The sequence below is a fragment of the Symphalangus syndactylus genome, chromosome 17 (genome assembly GCF_028878055.3).
Source record: "Symphalangus syndactylus isolate Jambi chromosome 17, NHGRI_mSymSyn1-v2.1_pri, whole genome shotgun sequence".
Classification (NCBI taxonomy): domain Eukaryota; kingdom Metazoa; phylum Chordata; class Mammalia; order Primates; family Hylobatidae; genus Symphalangus; species Symphalangus syndactylus.
In genome coordinates, this window is record NC_072439.2 from 71,663,837 (window position 1) to 71,688,318 (window position 24,482).

Consider the following 24,482-nt stretch of genomic DNA (forward strand, 5'->3'; position numbering starts at 1 on the left):
TTGACTTATTCCCTATTGTTAGACATTAAGTTGTTTTGATTCTTTTGGGGACGGGGGAGGATGTACTGTGGGCTATTATAAGTATGTCGAAGTGAACTGCTTCCGCAGTAATTATTTCCTTCAACCCAGATTATTTCCTTATGATAAATTACCAGAGTGCAGACACTGGGTCAAAAGGCATGAACGTTTTAAACCCTCCTTAAAATGCCCCAGGAGTATAGGAAGTGCCCTGACGTGGTGCCCTCCCAGACACTGGGTAGTGTGGTCTGTAGACAGATTCCGGGGAGCAGGGTCATGCCTCATTCGCATCACACCTCCAGGGCTGGTGTAGAGCCAACTCTGAGGTCACTCTAAGGGGACCTGGGGGAATGGAAAGGAAGTGACGGAAGGATGGGCAAGCTGCCTGTGGTGGTGGTGCTCCTTTCCTCCTGGCCTGAGTCCTGAGTCACAGTAGATGTCACTGACTGGGCAGCAGCCTTCCTCAGGGTGTGTCCACAAAGTTTAGCCTTTCCTCCTGGCACCCGTCTTCCGGTGGCTTGGGAGCTGGAGCGGGTGGTGGAGGCCTGAAATGACTATTTGGTGAGTTTGGAACCTGCCGGACCTGATTGCTGCCAAGCTTGTTTTTGCTTCACGAGTCTGAGATTGTTGGGTTCTCTAATACTCTTTTCTTCTCACCAGCAGACCAGGAACCTGATATTAAGTAACTTTATTCTGAAAGGTACACTCAGACAATTCCTTTTTTTTTTTTTTTTGACACTGAGTTTCACTCTTGTTGACCAGGCAGGAGTGCAATGGTGCGTTCTTGGCTCACTGCAACCTCCACCTCCCAGGTTTAAGTGATTCTTCTGCCTCAGCCTCCCGAGTAGCTGGGATTACAGGTGCCTGCCACCATGCCCACCTAATTTACTTCTTCTTCATCTTCTTTTGTTGTTGTTGTTGTTGTTGTTGTTGAGATGGAGTTTCGCTCTTGTTGCCCAGGCTGGAGTGCACTGGTGCGATCTCAGCTCACCGCAACCTCCACCTCCCAGGTTCAAGTCATTCTCCTGCCTTGGCCTCCCGAGTAGGTGGGATTACAGGCACCTTCCACCATGCTTAGCTAATTTTTTTTTTTTTTTTTTTTTTTTTTTTGAGACGGAGTTTTGCTCTTATTGTCCAGGCTGGAGTACAATGGCACGATCTCTGCTCACCATAACCTCCACCTGCCAGGTTCAAGTGATTCTCCTGCCTCAGCCTCCCAAGTAGCTGGGGTTACAGTCATGCACCACCATGCCCACCTAATTTTTTTGTTGGTCAGGCTGGTCTTGAACTCCTGACCTCAGGCAATCCACCCGCCTCAGCTTCCCAAAGTGCTGGGATTACAGGCGTGAGCCACAATGCCTGGTCAACAATTACATTTTTAAAAATTGAAACATCGGCATTGTATATGTGATTGAATCATAATTTGAACTTCGATGCCTGGAATAAATTTTTCACCTTCCTTAAAAAGTTTTGGAATAAATAAGTGAATGAATATACAATGAGTTTGATTCTGTTACATTATTTACATATGTTAAATGTATTTTTGTTTGTATCATGACATAATTAAAACATTTAGAAACGAGTATCAAATCATTAGTCAGCCATTTATATTCACTATTTGACATGGGCAACAGAAACGCACGCTGCTGTACCTCCTGAAAATTCATGTGATTAACTGATGCTGAATTTGTCTAGTAGTATGTCTTTTGGGGGGCATTTTTAAGTATTTAAAAGTTTTCAAGGTACATACAGTAAAATGCACAGATCTTAAGTGTTTAGTTTTGATAAATGTATGCACCTACGTAAACAACATTTCTGTCAAGACACAGAACATTTTCATGCTTCAGGCAGTTCTCTCATGCCCCTTTGCAATCGGTCCAGAGGCATCTGCTGTTCTGATTTCCAGCACCATAAATGAGCTTTGTCTGTTCCTCAACTTCATATAAATGGAATGTGATATATAGTAGACAAACAAAAGTGGCTGCTTTTGTTCAACATAATGCTTTTGAGATTTATACATGCATGACTCTGTAATTCTTTATTGGTAACTAATATTACATTCTTTGAATATACCATAATTTAGCCATTCTCCTTTGATGATCATTTGGGTTGTTTCCAGTTTTGGGCTATTGTGAATAAAGCTGCCATAGCTAAGCATGGTAGCTCATGCCTATAATAGCAGCACTTTGAGAAGTCAAGGTGGGAGGATCACTTGAGTCCAGGATTTCGAGACCAGCCTGGGCAACGTAGCGAGACTCTGTCTGTTAAAAGAAAAAATTGTTATTAGCTGGGTGTCATGGCAGGCACCTATAATCCCATCTGCTTGGGAGGCTGAGGCATGAGAATCACTTGAACCTGGGAGGCAGAGGTTGCAGTAAGCCGAGATCACGCCACTGTACTCCAGCCTGGGTGACACAGCGAGACCGTCTCAAAAAAAATTTAAAAAAAAAAAAGCTACTATGAATATTCTTGTACAAGTCTTTTTTAAAAAACAGCTTTATTGAGGTATAATTTATATGCCATAAAACCCACTCATTATGTACAGTTCTATGGTTTTTGGTAATTTATAGGTTTGTGCAACCATCATCGTAATCCAGTTTTAGACTTTTTGTCACCCCCAAATTTCTCTCTGCCAGTATACAATCAGTTCCCACCTCTAGCCCCAGACAGCCATTGAACTTCTTTCTGTCTCTTGCCTTGTCTGAGAAATTTCAAATAAGAGGAATCTTGGGATATGTAGTTTTTTGTGTCAGGCATCTCTCACTTAGCACATTTTTGAGGTTCATCCATGTTGCAGCATGTATCAGTAGCTTGTTCCTTTGTATTGCTGAATAGCAACAGTTTTATAAATGTACTGCATTTTATTTATCCACTCACCAGTTGATGAACATTTGAATTGTTGCCAGGGCTTGGCTATTATGAGTAATGCTGCCAGGAACGAGATAATGTTGCTATCTACAAGTGTTAGTATGGACCTTATTTGTATTTCTCTTGAGTAGATTTGTAGGGGTATAATTGTGGAGTCATGTGGTAAGTTTATGTTTAACTTTTTAAGAAACTGCCAAACTGTTTTCCAAAAGCGGCTGTGCAATGTTAGAGTCCCACTAACAGTGTATGAGGATTCTCTACATTCTTGCCAACATTTGAAATTGTTAGTTGTTCTTATTATAGATATTCCAAAGGGTATATAATGGTGTCTCATTGCAGTTTTAATTTGCATTTCCCTAATGACTAATGCTGTTGAGTTCCTTTTCATGTGCTTATTAGTTACTTACATGTCTTCTTTTTTATTGGATATTTGATCTATATTGATATCAATATAGATACATATCATCTTCGATGACACGTCTAGTTACATCTTTTGCGCCATTTTAAAACTGGATTATTTCTCACCATCCTCTTATTGAGGTTCAAGAATTTTAAGATATATATCTGGATGCAAATTCTTTATCAAGTATATGGTTTGGGGCTGGGTGCCGTGGCTCACACCTGTAATCCCAGCACTTTGGGAGCCGAGGCCAGCAGATCACCTGAGATCAGGAGTTCAAGATCAGCCTGGCCAACATGGTGAAACCCCATCTCTACTAAAAATACAAAAATTAGCCGGGCATGGTGGCATGCACCTGTAATCCCAGCTACTCAGGAGGCTGAGGCACAAGAATTGCTTGAACCTGGGAGGTGGAGGTTGCAGTGAGCCAGGATCGCACCACTGCACTCCAGCTTGGGAGACAGAGCGAAACTCTGTCTCAAAAAATAAAATAAAAAAAACAAATATATAGTTTGAAAATATTTTCCCCAGACCCATGACTTTTTTCCTAATGGTGCCTTTTAAAGAAAAAAAAAGTTTTAAATTTTGATGAAGCCTAAGTTGTTGATTTCTTTTATGGTTTGTGTTTTTAATCTCATATCTAATAAATACTTGCTGACCCTTATATAAGTCTTGCGGACATGTTTTGTTATGTTTTTGAGATGGAGTCTCACTCTGTCACCCAGGCTGGAGTGCAGTGGTGCATTCTCAGCTCACTGCAACCTCCACCTCCCAGGCTCCAGTGATTCCCCTGCCTCAGCCTCCTAAGTAGCTGGGATTACAGGTGCACGCCACCATGCCCGGCTAATTTTTGTATTTTTAGGAGAGACGTGGTTTCACCATGTCGACCAGGCTGATCTTGAACTCCTGATCTCAAGTGATCCACCCGCCTTGGCCTCCCAAAGTGTTGGGATTACAGGAGTCAGCCTCTGCACTTGGCTGACATGTTTTAATTACTCCTAGTTAAATATCTAGTAGTAGAAGTACTGGATCCTAGGATAAGCATATGTTGAAATGCCACACTATTTTCCAAGGGAATATACCATTTTACACCTCAAACAGCAGTGTATGAGAGTTCTTGTTACTCTACATCTTTTCCAATATTAGGTATTGTTGGTCTTTCTGATTTTAGTCATTCTGATGGATGTGAAATTGTCTGTCATTGTCATTTTAATTAGCTTTATCCTGATAACTAATGATGTTGAGTATCTTTTTGTTTGCTATTGACCATTTGTACATATTCTTTTTGGAGTGTCTTTTCAAGTATTTTGCCCATTTTTGTTTGAGTAGTTTGACTTTCTGCTATTCATTTGTAGGCACTCTTTATATATGTGGTCTGGTAGTCTGAGCACAAGTCTTTTGTTAGATAGATGTGTTGTAAGCATTTTCTCCCAGTCTGTTATTGCCTTTTCATTTTCTTATGATGAACAGAAGAATCTAATTTTAATGAGTTCACTTTATCAGTTTTTTTCTTTTATATTTGGTGCTTTTTGTGTTTTGCTTGAGAATTCTTTACTCTAAGGTTGCAGACATGTTCTCCTTTGTTTTCCTTGTAGAGTCTTACCTTTTATAGCTATGCTTGTGATCTCTCCTGAGTTAATTTCTGTTAATGGTGTGGAGTGGAGTTAGGTTCCTTTTTTTTCATACAGTTATCCAGTTAGTCCAGCACAATGTGTTGAAAAGACTTTCCTTTACTGCATTGAATTGCATTGGTACTTTCTTATAAATCAAGTGGACTGGTTTGAACTCTCTTCTGTCAACCTGTTTGTTCTTAGGCTCATTGTCTTGAGTTCTGTAATTTATAAGTCTTGAAATCAGGTAGTGTAAGTCATCCAACTTTGTTATTGGCAATTCTGACCCTTTGTATTTTCATATACATTTTAGCATCAGCTTGTGAATATCTTTAAAAAAGAAAAGGGCCCAGTTGGATTTTGATCAGAACTACATTGAATCAACTAATCTGGGGAGGATTGACATGTTAATATGAATCTTCTTATCCATGAACATGGCATATCTCTATTAAGGTCTTTAGTTTTTTTAGCAGTGTTTTGTAGCTTTTAGCATTGACATTTTGTAAATATTTATACAAATTCTTATTTTATGTTTTTGAGTCTATTGGAAATGATATATTTTCCTTCAGTTTTGAATTTTGTTGCTATATATAGCAATGTGGTTTTAAAAATTGACCTGTGATCTTACTAAATTCATTTATTAATTCCAGTGGATTTTTTGTAAGTACCTTAGGATTATCAATATACATAAATGTCATCTACAAATAGTTTTATCTTATCCTTTCTAGTCTGTATGCCTTTCTTTTATTTTCTTGCCTTACTGAATGGGCTAGGATATCTTAAAATGTTGAGTAGAAGTGGTAAGGACAGATATCCTTACCTTGTTTCCAATTTTAGGGGTAAAGTGGTCAGTCTTTCACACTTAAGTATAATGATAGCTATAGATTTTTCATAGATGTTCCTTATCAGGTTGAGGAAACCATCAGTTTCCTACTTTGCTGAGAGGTTTTTATCATGAATGGTTGTTGAATTTTGTCCAGAGATTTTTTGCATCTCTCAAGATGGCCATATGCTTGTTTTCTGTATTCGGTAATGTGAATATATTTATTTTTCATCTGTTGGCACTTTCTCTTCACCTCAAATTAAGGAAAAGACCACAGTTACCCATTTAGGTTTTTTTTTTTTTTAATTACTCATCTTTAACACTTGAATATCTTGGCATTGTGCATGGAATATAAGTTCAGGAACATGATTTAGACAATTTGAATCAGACAATTTCCATAAAATATTTTATAAACTAAAAAGCAACGTGTGTGTGTGTGTGTGTGTGTGTGTAGAGTTATTTGGCTTGAGAGCCCTGCCTGCCCAACAAACTTATCTTAAACTCTCATCATTAGTCTCATGCTTAAAAAAAAAAAGTCTCATTTAAGTAGAGACTTCAGGCACTCGAGGGAGCAAGCTACATGAGTATAAGAAAGAAGACCATCCCAGGCAGAATGGTCTTCTGAAGCACAAGTTCAAAGGCCCTGAGGTCCCAGAGGTATCCAGAAAACTGTCTCTTCAAAATTGCTTTTGCCTGACATTGAAGCGACAGCAGGGGCTAAGAAAACATCACCACCTTCTGGCAGAATAGAAGGACTGAGCTGCTCAGGTCAAATCATTGTAGTAAAATATACCTAAAATTTACCATCTTAACCATTTTTAAGTGTACAGGTCAGTGGCATTAAGTACATTCACATTGTTGAGCAACTGATACTACTATCTATGCATCTTCAGAACTTTTTCATCCTGTGCTGAAAACCTGCACCCATTAAACGGTAACTCCTCATTCTCCCCTTCTCCTAGCTCCTGGCTACTGTTTACTTTTTGTCTATGAATTTGATTATTCTAGGTACCTCATATATATGGGATCGTATGATATTGGTCATTTTCCGTCTGCTTATTCACTTAGTATAATGTCTTACGGGTTCATCCACCTTAGCATGTATCAGAATTTCTTTTCTTTTCTTTTCTTTTTTTTTTTTTGAGACGAAGTCTTGCTCTGTCACCCAGGGTGGAATGCAGTGGCCCGATCTCGGCTCACTGCAACCTCTGCCTCCCAAATTCAAGTGATTCTCCTGCCTCAGCCTCCCTAGTAGCTGGGATTACTGGCGTCTGCCACCACGCCCAGCTACTTTTTGTATTTTTAGTAGAGACAGGGTTTCGCCATGTTGGCCAGGCTGGTCTCGAACTCCTGACCTCAGGTGATCCGCCCACCTTGGCCTCCCAAAGTATTGGGATTATAGGCATGAGCCACTGTGCCCGGCCAGGATTTCATTTCCTTTTAAGACTGAATAATATTCTACTATATGGCTATAAAGTCATTCTTAGGAAATGTGTATGTTATGTTTCTGAATCCTGAGAGAACGGAAACAAAACAGGTAGAATGGTAGTGGGGCAAGCTGGCGTAGGTCTGGGATACTGTTACCAAGGACTTATAGGAGAACTGGACCCCGGCTGATTGGGCGGGCTACCCCTGACAATGTGATGGTGAAAAAAGGATCTCCCTTAGGTGGTTGGTCTGGTTCAGTTTCTCGGCAATGATGAATAACTGTGGTTTCAGAAACCATGAACAACTAAGCATGAAGAATGTCATAACCTCTCTGGTTGAGTCATACAAGGAGCCACATTCAGAAGCCAGGGATGGAGAGTGGGGTCTCAGGGACTACTGAGCACAGATTTCTGATTGCTACTTTCCAGATCATTGTATGCTTAAGCCCTTTATTTTGCTTAAGAAAGCAAGGACATGATAATCATTGAGAACCAGGAGGCAATCTCTAGTTCAGATGTTCTTTTAAAAACTCTTTTTTCTTTTGAGACGGAGTCTCGCACCATCCCCCAGGCTGGAGTGCAGTGGAGCTATCTCGGCCCACTGTAAGCTCCGCCTCCCGGGTTCACGCCATTCTCCTGCCTCAGCCTCCTGAGTAGCTGGGACTACAGGCGTCCGCCACCACGCCCAGCTAATTTTTTGTATTTTTAGTAGAGGCGGGGTTTCACCGTGTTAGCCAGGATGGTCTCGATCTCCTGACCTCGTGATCCGTCCAAATTGCTGGGATTACAGGCGTGAGCCACCACGCCCGGCCTTAAAAACTCTTTTTAAACCTCTTCTGTAAGCATGTTTGCTAAGCGGTCAGCCCATAAGTATCTGAACAACTGTTCTTATAATCCTTTGTTGCTCTTATTAATCCGATTCCCGTATTTGTTGATTTTTTTAAAGATATATTTTCTATTTATTGATATTGTTCTTAAAACTCAGTACCTGAATGACTAGTACAAGGTATGCAACTCCTTTCTCCTTAATTCTGAACCTTATACTTGCATTACTTATCTGTTCCCACCAAAATGATGAGGTGAATATATGTGTAGAATTTGCAGTCAATAAAATACAGTCACATTGTAAGGAAAGGTTACATGAAAATATACATCACCAGAATACTAATTTACAAGCAAACATAAGGCATTGAGTAAAAATTCACAGTGGCTTTATAGAAAAATGAATCGTGTCAGTGTAACCTGATTTGTTTTCAAGAACATTTTAAGGATCTGGAGGAAGCAGGGGACATAATCTTAACTTTCTCATGCTATTGATTTCATTATGAATGACATAATCAATAGCAACCCGGGGAAACAGGTTAGCTCAGGTGACACCACAGTTAGATGATGGGAAGGTAACACAGAGATATTATCAAGGATATGGTTCCAGTGTGGGATAAGTCATCATTTAACCTTTTAGAGGTCAGTCTGGGGACCGTTCTGTTTAATCAGTTTTAATCCATAACTGGTGGCATATTAGTGTATATGTTTGTATGCGAGAAATACTAGAAACAGAAGTCAAAATAACCTGTATTAATGGGGTACAGTATTTATAAAATACTGGACAAAATCACATGAAGGCTAATTAATTTTGTAAGAGGTTCAAATTAGAAAATGATTGGCATTGTGCCTATTTTTGGCAGAAAAAGCCCATGGGCAATGGTGAATCACAAGGTAGTTGAACCATCGCAGTAACTATAATGTGAGTATATGCAGAATACCACATTTCATACATCAGTACTCTAGTTAATACTTGTATGAGACTGAAAGCAGGCAAATGATACAGTGAAGTCATTTCATAACTGGCAATACCAAGACTTCTCAGAACTATGTTTAGCTTGAGTGCATACTATGTAAAGAGGGCCTTACAAAATGTATACAGGAGCCACAGGAGAGCAAAACAATTATTTAATTTGAGACATCTGGTCAAGATGGCACAGGAGTTCAGGCTCCAAACACCTAGCAAAGGTAGTTATAATATAAAAAGGGTAACCAAATAAGTATAGTTGGGCTATAGTCATTCTAGTTACCTAGAATGTAAGTTGAAATACAAAGGAGTAAGCAGGCTCAAGCTGCAGGCCTCTCCAGCAAGGGCAACCAGAAACTCAGGTTTTTTAGAATAAGGGGATATAGCTTTGTGCAGTGGCCATTTAATAGCCAGTGAAGTTTATCTGAGGCAGTTGCTAATTGAAAACTTTTTTTTTTTTTTTGAGACGGAGTCTCGCTCTGTCGTCCAGGCTGGATGGAGTGCAGTGGCGCAATCTTGGCTCACTGCAAGCTCCGCCTCCCGGGTTCACGCCATTCTCCTGCCTCCGCCTCCCGAGTAGCTGGGACTACAGGCGCCCCCCACCACGCCCAGCTAATTTTTGTATTTTTAGTAGAGACGGGGTTTCACTGTGTTAGCCAGGATGGTCTCGATCTCCTGACCTTGTGATCCGCCCGCCTCAGCCTCCCAAAGTGCTGGGATTACAGGCGTGAGCCACAGTGCCTGGCCAAAAACTTTTCTCAATACCCTGCCATGATGAAATATGGTTGGCACTGGTAATTTTTGAGACTCTATGGAGACTGAACTTAAAAACAAATTAAAAAAAGAAAAGATGGGGATGTAAAAGTTTCCACATCAGCTGATACCAAGGAGTTGGAGCCAGGTTCCAGGGAATGTAAATTGGGAGAATAACTAAGTTTCTTCCATACCTCTAAGAAACATTGGCAACACTGAAATCAGAGACTGCAGTGCCCTCCCTCCCAAACCTAAGAAGGAAGGCTGGAAAAGATGGCTTACTGGAAGGAATGGGCTTCTGGAAGTTTCAGAGACAAAGACACAGCTTCAGAACCAGAAGCTGAGCCATGCTGCTTTCTTGGCCAAGGGCCTGGATCCGCAGTGTCGCTGATACCACAACTGAGCAGGAACACCAAGTGGCATTTTGAGACCTGGTTTGGAAGAAGTCCTAAGAGGCCAGGTGGAGGGACTGAAAGCTGCCTGGGAAGGGAGAGAGGAGGGAAAGATACAGCAGTCGAAATCTCCTATTCGAAGTAAGCTTGAAAAGCAAAACTTTAAAATACATGAAGACGTAGACGTAGAGTTCAAAATTTGTTCAAGCAAGACACGAATTTACTAAAAGTGAAATTAGCAGTTGGAGTTCCTGGAAATGACAATCAAATAAGTATGTTTAGATTCTTACGATGAATGAAGTCTTGCAGTAGATAAAAATTATGAAGTAGAAGCAAGGGGGAGGGATAGGAAAAAGAACCAGTTAGAACAGTTTTGTATTAAGTAAAATGGGCTAAAATGCTTTAAAAAGACCAAAAATGTGGCCGGACGCGGTGGCTCATGCTTGTAATCCCAGCACTTTGGGAGGCCGAGGCGGGCGGATCACGAGGTCAGGAGATCGAGACCACGGTGAAACCCCGTCTCTACTAAAAATACAAAAAAATTAGCCGGGCGTGGTGGCGGGCGCCTGTAGTCCCAGCTACTCGGAGAGGCTGAGGCAGGAGAATGGTGTGAACCCGGGAGGCGGAGCTTGCAGTGAGCCGAGATTGCGCCACTGCACTCCAGCCTGGGCGACAGAGCGAGACTCCGTCTCAAAAAAAAAAAAAAAAAAGACCAAAAATGCAATGGTTCAAATCCAGTACGAGCTTACTTCTCTCGTGTAGCAGGTCTGGGTGGGTACTTCAGGCCACTGGGTGGCTGTACCCTCAGGGACCCAGCTGACGGCACCCACATGGGTTTCAGAATTGCCCTGCTTTCCCACAGGAAGTGGGTGGGTGGGTGGGGAATAAGCTAGGCCAGAAATGGTCTCCCTCATGTCTGCTCACGCCCCACCGGCCATACCTAACTGCTGGGGAGCCTGGGAAATAGAGGTCAGCCACGTGCCTAGGAAAAGGAAGGGAAGACAAAATGGAGAATAAGTTTCTGCCATACCTCTAAGAAACAATGGTTACATTGACAACAGATTTCTCATCAGCAATAGAATTGAAAACACAAGAGAGTATTATCTTCAACTTGGAATTCAATACTAGTTAAACCGTCATTCAAAAATGATGATCAGCAGTCCCTATGAAGGAAAAATTGGCAATATCTAACAAAATTATGTAAGCATTCACCCTTTGACCTAATGGCCTCACTTCTAGTAATTATTCCAGAGGAAACACCTCCACAAAATAACAAAGAATATGTACCGAAGGTTGTTCGTTGCCACATTATTTGCAGATAGAACAAATTTGGAAACAATCTATATGTCCACTCATAGAACTCTGGCCGAATAAACTATAGTATATCTACGTAATGCAGCCATAAAAACAATTTTTGAAAAATTAAAAAGGAAGATAGCTATTAACAAAGATGAAATGCTTTCTAGGATGTTTTAAGGGGCAATAAAGAGTCACAAAAAGTATATCTAATGTGCTACCTTGTATTTAAGATGGAAAGGGAAATAACCACACATGTACACACACACATACATGCACACAAACACACACACTTATTTTTGCAGAAGGATGCACAGGAGCTATAAACCAGAAATAAATGATAGGGGGTGGGTGGTTATTAGTGGAGGAAATAAGTATGGAAATGAGACTTTTCTGAGCGTACCTTTTTATATAGTTTTGATTTTGAGCCATGTAAATATTTTACATATTCAATTATATAAAATTAAAATGAAATAAAAATAATGAAAACAAAGGAAATCCTGTCACTGAATGTACAAAGAGAAACTAATAATCAAAACATTGTATCAAATTGATTACATAAATACAAAGAAGAGAATCAGATCACTTTATGACAGAGTACTCAGACTGTATAAGCTTAGTGGAATGTAGTCAAGGGACAAAAAGAATGGAAAAATGTTAGGCTTTATTTACATGGTTAACTGTTGGGCAATGCTATCAGCGTAGTAACTCTGAAACTGCTTAATATGTATTGTAGTTTGAACAAATGAATCAATATACTTATGTCATTGGGAACCAGGTTCTTTTTTGTTGTTAATTTCTTCACTGAAATTCTGCATTCAATCACAGGAGTTGGAGTCTGCTTCCTGCTGGGACCCTTCCTGATCCTTTAAGTTAATCTCTAATTTGCTATTAGTGTTGCTTCCTGCCCTTTTTTTTTCTTCAACTTTTAAGTTCAGGGGTACATGTGCAGGATGTGGAGGTTTGTTACACAGGGAAACGGGTGCCATGGTGGTTTGCTGTACAGATCATCCCATCACCTAGGTATTAAGCCCAGTATCCATTAGCTGTTCTTCCTGATGCTTTTCCTCCCCCCACTCCCCGCTCTAGCAGGCCCAAGTGTGTGGTGTTTCCCACCATGCGTCCATGTGGGAACCAGATTCTTGCTGTGGGAGATGATCTTTCAAGTATGTATTTCACTATTTCACAAATACTGAAATAAGGTGAGGAAGAATCCAGTGATGTAGCTTTGCATTGGAGGTATCAGTGTGCCACCCAGATTCTAGTTTCAAAATACCATATTTTCCTAAAAAAAACAGGGCTCCTTGAAAAAAAATGACCCCCAGAAGTACAACGTGCCAAAGCAGGCATGTGCTCAGCAACTGGGATGGCAAAAGATACGTATGGGAGCCAGCCTGAAGGAACCCTGACAAGACGATTTGGAAAATTTTAAGCATTCCAAAGAAGAATGATGGCAGTGAATTATAACACATTTAATAAAAACAAATCAATGAATCTATAATGTATTTCTAGAAACAACTGCCAGCTCATGAAAGCCGAATGAATCTTAGAATTAGAAAATTACTATTTTACAACTCCCAATGTGGTGATTAATTCAGGCAAGGATAATAAACGGATGCTGAAACTATCAGGTGAAACTTTGTTATGCAATGGATTACAGTCTCAAAGTATTAATTACAAAGGGAAAAGGTCCTCTACAATAGGAAAATGGACAAGGCGTGGTGGCTCATGCCTATAATCCCACCACTTTGGGAGGCCTAGGAGGGATAACTGCTTGAGGCTAGGAGTTCAAGACCAGCCTGGGCAACAGCAAGACCCCATCTCTACAAAACAATATTTAAAAAAAAACATTAACTGGGCATGGTGGTGCATACCTCTATAGTCCTAGCTACTCAGGAGGCTGAAGTGGGAAGATCACTTGAGCCCAGGAGTTCTAGGTTACAGTGAGCTATGACTGTACTACTGCACTCCAGCTTCAGCAACACAGTAAGACCCTGTCTCAAAATAATACTAATAATAAAAAGAAAAATATCACGAACACCTCCTTAATCAAGTGACCTAACTTCACATGACCAGTAATGAGACATGACATAATGGGACATATCATCTAGATAGTTTTCTTGCCAGAAATGTTTAATATTGAGAAAACAATTAGATAAATCGAGATTATGTGATCTTTTACAAGATAACTAACCTGGACTCTTCAAAAATGTCAGTATTGCCGGGCATGGTGGCTCAAACCTGTAATTCCAGCACTTTGGGAGGCCCAGGAAGGTGGATTGCTTGAAGTCATGAGTTCGAGACCAGCCTGACCAACACGGTGAAACCCCATCTCTACTAATAATACAAAAATTAGCCAGGCGTGGTGGCAGGCACCTGTAATCCCAGCTACTCAGGAGGCTGAGGCAGGAGAATTGCTTGAACCTGGGAGGCGGAGGTTGCAGTGAGCTGATATGGCACCACTGCACTCCAGCCTGGGTGACAGAGTGAGACTCTGTCTCAAAAAAAAAAAATAAAATGAAAGATCAACAACAACAACAACAACGAATTATCTAAAATTAAAAGAGACTAACAAGACATGACAAATATGTGATCCTTGATTGGATTTTGTATTAAAAAAAAAAAACTAAACATTGGGACTGTTTTAATATGGACTATGTATTAGATACTAGACCATTTAATTTCATTAAATTAATATTATTTATGGGACAGTTTTAATTAATGGGACAGTTTTAATATGGACTATGTATTAAATACTATATAATTTAATTTCATAGATAAAATGATGGTATCATAGTTATGAAAATGGCTATCCAATTATGAGATAAATCATCATAGGAAAAGTGGGAAAATATAGAGATAAAATGAAGTCTTATAAGACCACACTAAGATAACCATCATTAACACTTTGGTATATTTCCATCTAATCTACATATATTCAAACAAAATTGAATTATACTCTACATGCTTTTTTATGTTCCTTCTGCTTGTTCCGTATTATAATTATTGGCAAGTCTCCATTAGATAATCCACAAAGATATTCTTTTAAATGGTTATATACTAACTTTGTACATTTTCTTTTTTTTTTTTTTTTTTGAGACGGAGTTCACTCTTGTTGCCCAGGCTGGAGTGCAATGGCGTGATCTCAGCTCACCGCAACTTCTGCCTCCCGGGTTCAAGCACTTCTCCTGCCTCAGCCTCCCGAGTAGCTGGGATTACAGGCATGCACCACCATGCCCGGCTAATTTTTTGTATTTTTAGTAGAGACAGGGTTTCTCCATATTGGTCAGGCTGGTCTCGAACTCCCGACCTCAGGTGATCCACCCGCCTCGGCCTCCCAAAGTGCTGGGATTACAGGCGTGAGCCACCGCGCCCGGCCACATTTTCTTATTTTTAAATTTCAAGGCCATGCGCAGTGGCTCCTGCCTGGAATCCCAGCACTTTGAGAGGCGGAGGTGGGAGCATCGCTTGAGGCCGGCAGTTTGAGACCAGCTTGGGCAACACAGGGAGACCCCGTCTCTATGATTTTAAAATAAATAAAAACTAAATTCCAATTTTTTTATTTTATGAGGTTTATTTTACGATATTGTATTCAATCAACATGCCATCCATTGTAAGACATCATGATTTTATGTGTCACTAAAAAGAAAATTATCCTGAGGTGGGTGTGTCCGGCCCTACTGGGCCTAGCGGCAGGAGGGGGACATCGGCTCCCACCACAGCCCTCCAAACAGCTCTGCGCTCTGAGCGCCCCCTCCCCGGGGTCCCCCTCTCCAGGCAGGAAGATGTCCAAGTCCCGTGCGGCGGAGGCAGCAGCGGGGGTGACAGCGATGGCCCTGAGCCCGCAGATAGTGGAGCAGAGGGGTCCAGGGAGGCGCTGCACCGACGCTGGGGAGAATGTATGTCCTGGCAATCAAAGATCTTTTGCTACGCGAGCCTAACAAATGCTCTGGAATGCGTTCCAGCCTTCAGGAGGAGAACTCCGTTACACGTCACAAAGTCAAATGCCAGGGAAACCATTAGCTGGAATCCACAGGAAACGAACGCAACACGGAGCACGAAGCCCAAGCACAGAAGATCAAAGACGCCAGGAGAGGACCCCTCGCACCTTTTCCAAACCAAAAACGTGAAGCAGCAGAACTTCCTCTGGCCTCGTCTTGTGATTCCACCAACGCAGCCATCGCCAAGCAAGCCTTGAAATAGCCCATCAAGGGCAATCAGGCCCCCGAAAAAAAGCTCAAGGAAAAATCGCAAACTCATGGATTTCTACCCTGTCCCACGGAGCTCCAGGAAGGGCAAAGCGGAGCTGCAGTTTGAAGAAAGGGAAAGAATAGATGAACTGATGGAAAGCGGGAAGGAAAGAAGGAGTGAAGACTGACCTCATCGATGACAAAGGCCGGGTGTGAACACCAGAGGCAGCTCTCCCGGGGCGCCATTGTGGTAGAAAAGCACGGGAGCCTCACAGGACATATATATGCATGTTTGTAATTTTGATAAATATTACCAGGTTGCCTTTTGTAGGAGTTGCTCCAGTTATATTCTTCAGCCCCACCAGTGGTTAAGATACCTGTTTATTCCACAGCCTCACTAGAGATACTGTGTGGACAAATTTTGGGGTTTTGCCTATCCTTTATGAGGTAAACATTGTAGTTTAAATCTCTATTTTTTCTTTTATACTTTTTAATTAATTTTTTTGAGACAGTCTTTCTCTGTTGCCCAGGCTGGAGTGCAGTGGTGCACTCACAGCTCACTGCAGCCTCAACCTCCTGGGCTCAAGCAATCCTCCCACCGCAGCCTCCCAAGTAGCTGGGACTACAAGCATAGGCCACCATGCCCAGCTAAGTTTTGTGTTTTTAGTAGAGACGGGGTATTGCCATGTTTCCCAGGCTGGTCTTGAACCCCTGGACTCAAACGATCCTTCTGCCTGAGCCTCCCAAAGTGCTGGGATTACAAGCGTGAGCTGTCGTACCAGGCCTGTTTTTTTAAGAGTGATGCTGATCCTTCTTTCATATGTTTAAGAGCCCATTTATCCTCTTTCGTGAATTATCTCTTCAAATCCTTTGTTCATTTTACTGTTTCAATATTGGGATTTTGATCTTTTTCTTGTTTGATTTCCAGGAGCTCTTTATAAATTAGGTTAATATTTTATGATGTTTTTTTCTTCTAGTTTGTTTTCTTTTGATTTTGCCTATGGTTTTTATGCAAAGTGCTATTTTTATTTGGTTGAACTTATCAGTCCCTTAGAATTGAAGGCATCTCTGGCTTCCAGTGTTTCCAAGAAGACTGACCCCCATTCCCATGTCACCACCTCTCAGGTAAAGGGCAGGAACTTCGCTCCAATACGCCCCTTCCATGTGACTTCTCCAGTCACAGTTCCTCACTTCCCCCCAAATAACTTCGCTTTTATAGTCATCAGCACTTCTTTGCATTTAGAAGTTTTACCACCCAAATGCGTATCTTTAGAAACTCCCATTTAGTCTTACCTTTAAAAAAAAAGTTATCTAGGATTCGTTTTTTACTCTCTAGATTACTTCTCCATTTTTCCCCTTTGTTTTTCTCTTGACGAACTGGACTCCTTGACCAATAGGGTTTTCCACAGTGTGAGTCTTGCTCATTGCACGCTCATGATTCAGCTCAGTATATCCCTCAATCCTCTATTTCTTGCAAACTGGAAGCTGGATTCAGAGATTTAATGAAACTCAGGTTTGCCATATAGGAGGCACAAAATGTCTGGTTGTCTCTCCTGTTGAGATGATGGTATCTACAGGTGCTAAAATATTTACGTGGCTGGTGGGTTGGGGAGAAGTTGTTGCAAGATGGTGGAATTCTAAGTCTAAATTTTACTTTTCATTTATAAGTTGAAACACTCTTGGCTGGGCGTGGTGGCTCATGCTTGTAATCCCAGTACTTTGGGAGGCCGAGGCGGGCGGATCATGAGGTCAGGAGATCGAGACCACGGTGAAATCCCGTCTCTACTAAAAATACAAAAAATTAGCCGGGCATGGTGGCGGGCGCCTGTAGTCCCAGCTACTCGGAGAGGCTGAGGCAGGAGAATGGCGTGAACCCGGGAGGCGGAGCTTGCAGTGAGCCGAGATCGCGCCACTGCACTCCAGCCTGGGTGACAGAGCGAGACTCCGTCTCAAAAAAAAAAAAAAAAAAAAAAAAGGAAACACTCTTTATTTTTATTTATTTATTTTTTGAAACGGAGTCTCGCTCTGTCACCCAGCTGGAGTGCAATGGTGCAATCTCGGCTCACTGCAATCTCCGCCTCCCGGGTTCAAGCTATTCTCTTGCCTCAGCCTCCTGAGTAGCTGGTATTACAGGCGTGCACCACCATGCCCAGTTAATTATTTTTCTTTTTTGTATTTTTAGTAGAGATTGGGTTTTTCCATGTTGGCCAGGCTGGTCTCAAACTCCTGACCTCAAGTGATCTACCCACTTTGGCCTCCCAAAGTGCTGGGATTACAGATGTGAGCCACTGCGCTTGGCTCATTATTGCCTTTTCTTCTTTGAGTTCTTCCCCTCCAGTTTGCTCTCTTTCTGTGACTCCTGTTAGTCAGAGTTTGCACCTGTTGGATTGGTCCTCCATGTTTCTTAACTATTTCTCTTTTTATTTCACTTTTTCTAGGAAATTTCCTAAACTTTATTTTCCAACTCTCTGTTCACCTTACTACTTCTGCCATCATATTTTATTTTCCAAGAGCTCTTTTTTTTTCTGTTATTATAAATAGCCGCCTCCTCTTTTATGGATGCAATATTTTCTCCCTGAAAACAATGAGTTTTTAAATGCTTTCTTCTATCTAGCATTGTGTCTATTTCCTCCAAGTTGTCTTTTTTCTGCTTGTGGATTTGTTCAACTTTCAATACCAGAGATTTTCTTTGAATGAGGATATTTGGATGTCCAGTCATATTTATAAGTAGGGCAATATCTGGGCTGCTTCTTCAGGGAAGATTCAATGTAGTATCTTTAGATATTTCTTCCTGGGCTGATGCCTAGAGAGAACTGTTTGAGTCTTCATATCTTGTAATAATAGTATTCCTGAAATCCAACTGTAAAAAGGCTGGAGAGGTCTCAACTTTCGCTGTGTGTATTTTTATGCAGTCTCCTTGTTTTCAGTATGATGCTCCTCTAATCTTCAACTCTGCCTACCGTCTAAAGATTGTTTTACCTTCCCCAGAGGGGAAAACCTCATTCTTATTCCACAGTTGGAGAGGGAGTCATTTGCTGCACTGAGTCAGGGAAGAGATCTGGGGACCTAACTGCTTATTTCATTTGCAACGAATCCATCTGTTTTTATCCCCATCTTGGCATCCCTTTCTGAAGACACCTGGGTCAGCCACTTTTGAGATTTTTGAGGGTCCTGAGGTATAAATTGGGTTGCCACTCTGCTTTCTCCACCGCTAGCTTCAGTCTGTGTCCAGTGTATGTGAGTCACGTGAGGATTTATTAAAACTGCAGATTGCTTCCATAGATCTGAGCTGGAGCCTGAGGGTCTATGTGAATAGCAGTCTCCTAGGTCATGCTTGGACTACACTTTGTGTAGATGGGGCTCAGTCATTTACCGTCCGTCTGTTCATTTTCCAGCCTCTGAAATTTTGTCCTTGGAGATTTATACATTTTTTTTAAAGTTATGAAAATTTTCAAACATACATACAAATAGAACAGCCATTAACCCGTGGTCAATCCTGCCCCATCTCCATCTATACTTTCATCCACTCAACCCCCAGCACACACACTGCATTATGTTGAAGCAAATTCCAGACAACCTATTTCATCTGTAAATATTTTAGTATGTATTTTTTTAAATAGTGAGATTTAAATATAACCACACATATTAATTTGTTAGGGTTGCCATAACAAACCACCATAGACTGGGTGGCTGAAGCAACAGCTCTGGGGGCTGGAAGCGTGAGATCGAGGTATCCCAGAGGCGGTTTCTCCTGGGGCCTTTTGCAGCCTGTTGATGGCTGTCTTCTCGCTGTGCCCTCCCACAGCCTTTTCTCTGTGCACCAGCATCCCTAGTATCTTGTGTGTGTGTCCAAATTACCTCTTTAAAGGTCTTGTCTCCAAATATAGTCACATTTGGAGGTACTGGGAGTTAAAGTCTTCAACATATGAATTTGGGGGGATATAATTCAGCCCATCACACCATAATTTCCCATTGTCTTATATATGTAATTCTTTGTTGCCATGAATTCAGATAAATTCTACACATTGCACATAGTTGATATATCCTAAGTCTGTTAATTTTTTGGATTGTTGTTGAAACAATTTATTGAAGTAACAAATTGTAATCCTATAGAGCGTACCACCATGTGGATTTTCTTTACTGCATCTTGTGGGGTTATTAAACAAGTTATTTTGTCCTCTTTCTTGAACCTCAGTAGTTGAATCTACAGGTTTGATCGGGTTCTAATTTTTTGGCAAGCCCACTTTGTAGATAGCAGGGTACTCTTCCATTTCCACCTTTGGGTATTGGTATTGATGATCTTTGGCTACCTCCGTTTAGTACATCAGAGGTGGCAAATTGGGCAGTTTCCAAATTTTATCATTCCTTATTCACTCATATTAGCTAGAGGACTTCCAAAAAAAGTAAACATCCCCTCACTTATTATTCTGTCACCAGGTGGTACAGTTAGTACAGGAACAGCAGGAGAAAGGCTTCTTGGCCAGTTTAACAACTAGAGACTAGGTTCTAGTGTTCCTCAGCATCACAATGAGGTTTTCTTATTCATTTTAGAATCTGGTAAAACTTGATCTACTGTTATGTTAGTGGAGTTATGAGAAGGAGCATTTGTTTAAGAAGGCACTGTTCATTGGAAGTTATAATTTATGTAGCCAATTTCCTGCTGTTGGAGATTTACATTAATTCCAGGTTTTTACTTTTATATCTAATACTGTGAGATGAATATTCTTTAAAAATAAGTTAAAACACTCATTTTTAGTGTATAGTTTGAATTTTGAAAAATATGTATACTTGGACCCCAATCCAAATATAGAACATTTTCATCTCTACAGAACATTGCCTGGTTCACCTTTGCCCCAGCCTGGCTTCAGATTTCTACCGATAGTCTCTCTGGCCGTAGGGATTTGTTTTTCTGTTTTGAATCCCATATAATTGGCACCACACACTCTATACCCTTTATTGCTAGGCTGTTTTTGTTCGGCATGTGATGTAGTTTAGATTTGTGTCCCCTCCAAATCTCATGTTAAAATGTGCTCTCCTATGTTGGAGATGGAGCCTGTTAGGAGGTATCTGGATCATGGGGGCAGATCCCTCATGAACGGCTTGGCGCCGTCCGCTTGGTGGTAAGTGAGCTGTCCCTGTGAGTTCACGCAAGAGCTGGTCATTTAAAAGCATGTGGGGCCTACCCCTTCTCTCTGGCTCCCACTCTGGTCTTGTGAGATGCCTGTTCCCCTTTTGCCTTCCGCCATGGTTGTAAACTTCCTGAGGCCTCACCAGAAGCCAAGCAGATGCCAGCGCCATGCTTCCTGTGTAGCCTGCAAAACTCTTGAGCCAAATAAAAACCTCTTTATAGGCCGGGCACAGTGGCTCACGCCTGTAATCCCAGCACTTTGGGAGGCTGAGGTGGGTGGATCACTTGAGGTCAGGAATTCAAGACCAGCTGGCCAACATGGCAAAACCCCATCTCTACTAAAAATACAAAAAAAATTTGCCAGGCATGGTGGTACATGCCTGTAGTTCCAGCTACTCAGGAGGCTGAGCTAGGAGAATTGCACAAACTCCGAAGGCAGAGGTTGCAGTGAGCCTAGATCATGCCACTGCACTCCAGCCTGGGCAACAGAGCAAGACTCTGTCTCACAAACAGAAGTACCTCTTTATAAACTAATTACCAAGCCTCAGGTATTCCTTTATAGCAACAGAAGAATGGCCTAGCATAACATGTTTTTGAGGCTTTTCCCTGTGTGGAGCATATATTAATTTTTATTGCTGAGAAGTATTCCATTGCCTAGATTTACTACAATTTGTTTATCCATTTTCCTGTGGATGGATATTTGGGATATTTCCACTCTGGGGCCATCGGTGAATAAAGCTCCTATATATATATATTTCTATACAAGCCTTTTTTTTTTTTTTTTGAGGCGGAGTCTCGCTCTGTCACCCAGGCTGGGTGCAGTGGCGTGATCGTGGCTCATTGCAACCTCCACTTCCTGGGTTCAAGCAATTCTCCTTCCTCAGCCTCCCAAGTAGCTGGGACTACAGGTGTCCGCCACCATGCCCAGCGAATTTTTGTATTTTTAGTAGATATGGGGTTTCACCAGTTTGGCCAGGCTGGTCTCAAACTCCTGACCTCAAGTGATCCTCCTGCCTCAGCCTTCCAATGTGCTGGGATTCCAGGCATGAACTACCGTGCCCGGCCTCTACTGACAACTGAATTTCAGACTTCTGGCCTCCTGAATGTGAGAGATCAAATTTCCATTGTTTTAAGTTGTCTTAGTCTGTTTTGTGTCATTATAAAGAATACCTGAGACTGGGTAATTTATAAAGAAAAGAGGTTTATTTGGCTCATGGTTCTACAGACTGTACAGGAAGCAGAGGACCAGCATCTGCTTCTGTTGAGGCCTCAGGAAGCTTCCAGTCATGGTGGAAGGCAGAGGGGGAGCAGGCGTGTCACATGGTGAGACAGGGAGCAACAGGAAGAGAAGCGAAGTCCCAGACTCTTTTTAACCAGCCAGCTCTCTTGTGAACAAATAAGAGTGAGGACTTACTCATTACTGTGGGAAGGGCACCAAGTCATTCATGAGGGATCCACCCCCACGACCTAAACACCTCCCACTAGGCCCCACCTTCAGCATTGGAGATCACATTTCAACATGAGATTCAAAGGGGACAAACATCCAAATAATATCATGAGCCATTCAGTTTAAATTTACCACCAGTCAACTGGGCACAGTAGCTCATGCTTGTAATCCCAGCAATTTAGGAGGCCAAGGCAGGAGGAATGCTTGAAGCCAGGAGTTTGAGACCAACCTAGACAACAAAACGAGACCCCATCTCTACAAATAAAAAATTTTAAAAACTTAGCCAATCATGGTGGCACGAGCCTGTGGTCGAGCTACTTGGGAGGCTAAGGCAGGAGCATTACTTGAGCCTAGGAGTTCAAGTTTACAGTGAGCTTTGATTGTACCACAGCACTCCAGCCTGGGCAACAGAGCAAGATTCTGTCTCTTACAAAAAAAAAAAAAATTATTGCCTATTATAATTTGTTGTGGCAGCCCTAGGAAGCTAATATATCTACCCAGGATTGCAAACAATTTCTTCTGTTTTCTTCTAGAAATTTTAGTTTTACTTCTACATGTAGTCATATGATCCTTTCTTAGTTTATTTTTGTGTATGGTGTAAGGTAAGAGTGAAAGTTCGTTTTCCCCCATATGGATATCCACTTTCAACACCATGAGATTGATCTTGGTTTTTCATAGAGACTTCTTATCTAGTTGGGGATGTGACCTTCTATTGTTTGTTTTTATCATATTAGATTTTGTTAAATGCTGCATCTGCATCTCTTCAGGTGATCTTATATAGTCTTTCTCCTTTATTCTGTTAATATGGTGAATTACATTGATTGACTTTCTAATGTTAAAATAAGTTTCCATTGGCCATGATGTATTGATGGATTCAGTTTGCTAATAATTTGTTAACAACTTCTGCTTCCATGTTCATGAGGGATGATGATCTATATTAGTTTTCTTGAAATGTCTTTGGGATCAAGGTAATTCTAGTCCTTATGAAATGAGTTGGGAGGTACTCTTTAAGTTTGGTATTTTTTCCCTAAATGCTTGATAGAATCCATCAATGAAGACATCTGAGCCTATATTTTCTTTGTGGGTAGGTTTTAAATACAGAATCAGTTTCTTTAATAGGGATTTTTTTTTTTTTTTGAGATGGAGTCTTACTCTGTCACCCAGGCTGGGGTGCAGTGGCACAATCTCGGCTCACTGCAAGCTCCGCCTCCTGGGTTCAAGTGATTCTCCTGCCTCAGTCTCCAGAGCAGCAGGGACTACAGGCTGAGCCACCATGCCTGGCTAATTTTTGAATTTTTAGTAGAGATGGGGGTTGTACCATATTGGCCAGGATGGTCTCGAACTACTGACCTCAGGTGATCCGCTGGCCTCAGCCTCCCAAAGTGCTGGGATTACAGGCATGAGCCACTGCACCCGGCCAGTTTCTTTAAGAGCTATTAAGGGATCTTTTGGACGGAGTTGTGGTAGTATCTTTCCAGAAATTTGTCTGTTTCATCATACAAATTTATTGAAATAAAGTTGTTCAAAATAGTTCCTTATTCTTTTAACGTTTCTAGGTACCCACTTTCCTAATTCTGGTAATTTCTTTCTTAATTTGGCTAGAGGTTTATTAACTTTATTGGTTCTTTTTTTCCCCTAAAGAAGCAGTTTTGTATCACTGATTCTCTTTCTGTTGTTTTGGGGTGGTGGTTGTTGTTGTTTTGATTGATTTGCTTTGCTTATTTATTTATTTGGGACAGGGTTTTCTGTCCCCCAGGCTGGAGTGCAGTGGTACAATCTCGGCTCACCACAACCTCCACCTCCTGGGCTCAAGCGATCCTCCCACCTCAGCCTCCCAAGTAGCTAGGACCACAGGTGCCCACCACCACACCCAGCTAAGTTTTATATTTTTTTGTAGAGACGAGGTTTTGCCATGTTGCCCAGGCTGGTCTCAAACTCCTGGGATCAAGTGATCCTCCCGCCTCGGCGGGAGGGAATTCGAGACCAGCCTGACCAACATGGTGGAAACCCCATCTCTACTAAGAATAACAAAAATTATCCAGGCATGGTGGTGTGTGCCTGTAATCCCTGCTGCTTGGCAGGCTGAGGCAGGAGAATCACTTGAGCCCAAGAGGCGGAGGTTACAGTGAGGTGAAATTGTGCCATTGCACTCCATCCTGGGCAACAAGAGCGAAACTCCAACTGAAGCAAAACAAAACAAAACAAAACAAAAAGAATATCAGAAGAAAAAATGCAAAAGTATATGATTTTTACAAATATATTACAAATTAAAATTGAATTTTGAGTTTTACCAATATTCTTACATTTGTATTGTGGCTTTTTAAAGGTATTTTTTCTACTG

The 24,482-nt window shown here is 41.5% G+C and overlaps 1 protein-coding gene and 2 pseudogenes across 6 annotated transcripts in view; all 3 read left to right on the top strand.

Annotated features, from left to right (window-relative positions):
- GPR160 (G protein-coupled receptor 160) overlaps nt 1-24,482 on the top strand; it is a 46,424-nt gene that overhangs the window by 12,165 nt on the left and 9,777 nt on the right. The window lies entirely within an intron of this gene.
- Nucleotides 9,320-9,394, top strand: LOC134733409 (uncharacterized; annotated as a pseudogene).
- On the top strand, nt 15,259-15,884 carry LOC134733311 (N-lysine methyltransferase KMT5A-like; annotated as a pseudogene).